At 37.8% G+C, this 2,252-nt stretch overlaps 1 protein-coding gene across 1 annotated transcript in view; it reads right to left on the bottom strand.

The window, feature by feature from the left end:
- Positions 1–1,002, bottom strand: part of LOC106880753 (G-protein coupled receptor-associated protein LMBRD2) — a 40,969-nt gene extending 39,967 nt beyond the window's left edge. The window contains exon 1 of the mRNA XM_052971092.1: positions 192–1,002. The gene's annotated coding sequence lies outside the window, so the exon portion shown is untranslated. The remainder of the gene's footprint in view (positions 1–191) is intronic.
- Positions 1,003–2,252: the final 1,250 nt, after the last annotated feature.

The following is a 2,252-nucleotide window of genomic DNA, read 5'->3' as shown; positions in this document are numbered from 1 at the left end:
ATATATATATATATATATATATATATATATACACATAAACACACACACAATATATATATATATCCACATACACACAATATATGTGGTGTGCAAGTGTGTAGAGCAACAGTTGTAAAGATGAACGTCAATGAAATCACAAGATTAAAACATGAGGAATGCAATATAAGTGAAAATAATATTTTAATACTTACAAATGTGTGTAAACCCCAAACACAAATGGGGAAAAAAACTTCTGAATCCAGACAAGATTTCTTTTGGTGTCCAAATGTCGTGTGAGGACAGCAAAGATGTAATATATACTCCTAGTTGTATAGGGTCCACAACAAAAAGGGCGATTTTTGCTATTTAAAGAAATAATCAGGGAAGAGAAAAGGAGCAGAGGGAAGAAATGATGATTCGTCCATAACAAGTACACTATCGAAATCCAGTGACAACTGCGTCTGTAATAAAGTAGGGACAATAATATAGATGAGTATCTCTGTAATAATATTGACAGGTAGGGCTGGTTGTTAGAGATGTGGGGCTGAGAGAGAGAGAGATGAAGAGACAAGGTGCTCCTTGCCAACCCCGTTAACAACTGCTACTGTTGCTGAGGGGAGAGAGAGAGAGGAAAAGAGTGTGTGTTAGCAGCATTAGACAGAAGTAGGGGGTGATGACAGCTGGTTGATTATAAAAGAGTTTGATGGTAGGTGACGTTAGATTAAATACAATATATATTATCCATGGGAAATTGGTAAGATTATACCATAGTGAGCTTGAGCGCTTAACTGTGTGTGTGTATGTGTACGTATCTATGTATGTATCTATACACACACATATAAATATATATATAGTGGGGGTGGGTGAGAGCTCGGTGGTGTAGAAATTCCAGCTGGAAAGCCGAAATGAAGCCCGTTTGAGAAGCGGTGATGATGTTGGTGACGGCGTCCAGCTAAAGCAGTGCTACTAACTTAGCAGACATCATCCATCGACGTCAGCACAAGGTCACTGCGCATGCGTACCACTTACTTACTCACGCCGCCGACTGACGACGGTTGCAGTCGTAGTAGTGGAGGTGGCCGTCAGTTCGTTTTTACATCTATTCTGTTATTCTTATATTCTTTTGACTTGTTTCAAGTTATTGGACTGCGGCCATGCTGGGGCCACGTTTTAAAGAGGTGGGGGAATAACGATAGTTTTGAAGGTGAAGAAAGGAGTTTAGCGGGTGAAACAATGGACATTATAAGAAGATGAAAAAGAGATAGAAAAGTGTGTAGAGAAAAGACAAACAAAAACAAATTGTCGTTTCCGATGATGAATTTTCCAAATCTCTCATCAAATTTCAGTCTAAGTGGTTAAGTATATCACAGACACGTGTATCCCTTATGCAGAGGTTTTCAATTTTTTTAATATATATATTTATTCGTGGTCCATTGGCAATCAAATGAAATATTACTGATGTACTTGATATGAAAAGATTTATAAAACACCAACAAACTAGTTTTAAAGTTTAAAATTTTACAAAAAAGCGTCGTCATTACCATCATTTAATGTCTGTTTTCCATGCTGGCATGGGTTGGATGGTTTGACAGGAACTGGCATGCTGGAGGGCTGCACCAGACTCCAGTTAACTGTTTTGACATGGTTTCTTTGACTGGATGCCCTTTTTAATGCCAACCACTTAATAGTGTACTGGGTGCTCTTTATGTGGCACCAGCACTGATGATTTTTGCATGGTGCCAGCCCCTTTTGTTACCATATTTCTGATGACATACACTGCCCTTGTTTCACTTATTTTTGGAAATAAAGAAGAATTTAATAAAAGAATATTGTATTATTTAGTTGGATGTTTGGAATAAAAAATTTTTTAAAATTTTTATGGATTTTAGATTTAAATCAAAAAGTTTGTATTAGAAGTAACAGCAATCTCGGGCAGGTTGATATCATAAAAGGATTGTGCATAACAATAAGTATGTAGTGAAACTACCTATCGTCTCTTCTACCTATCGCCATTAGATACAAAACTGCTATCGCCATTCTTCTCATTTGAATATAAACAAACGCGAGCGTAGCAGAGAACCCATTCCTTGTCATCACGTGACTGATCATTATTCGAATCGGCAACTTCTTCGAACCGTTCCCGCCAGAACGCAAATTGACCAATCACAGCCCTTAATAAGGTCACGTGATAGTGTTTTTCTACTACCGTCTTGGAGCCCTCTTAACGCTTTAAATAGAGCAACTCATACCCAACAAATTTGTCTCGGTCCAGT

Source organism: Octopus bimaculoides, chromosome 10 (genome assembly GCF_001194135.2).
Source record: "Octopus bimaculoides isolate UCB-OBI-ISO-001 chromosome 10, ASM119413v2, whole genome shotgun sequence".
Classification (NCBI taxonomy): Eukaryota; Metazoa; Mollusca; class Cephalopoda; order Octopoda; family Octopodidae; genus Octopus; species Octopus bimaculoides.
This window is presented reverse-complemented; position numbering and strand designations above follow the sequence as displayed.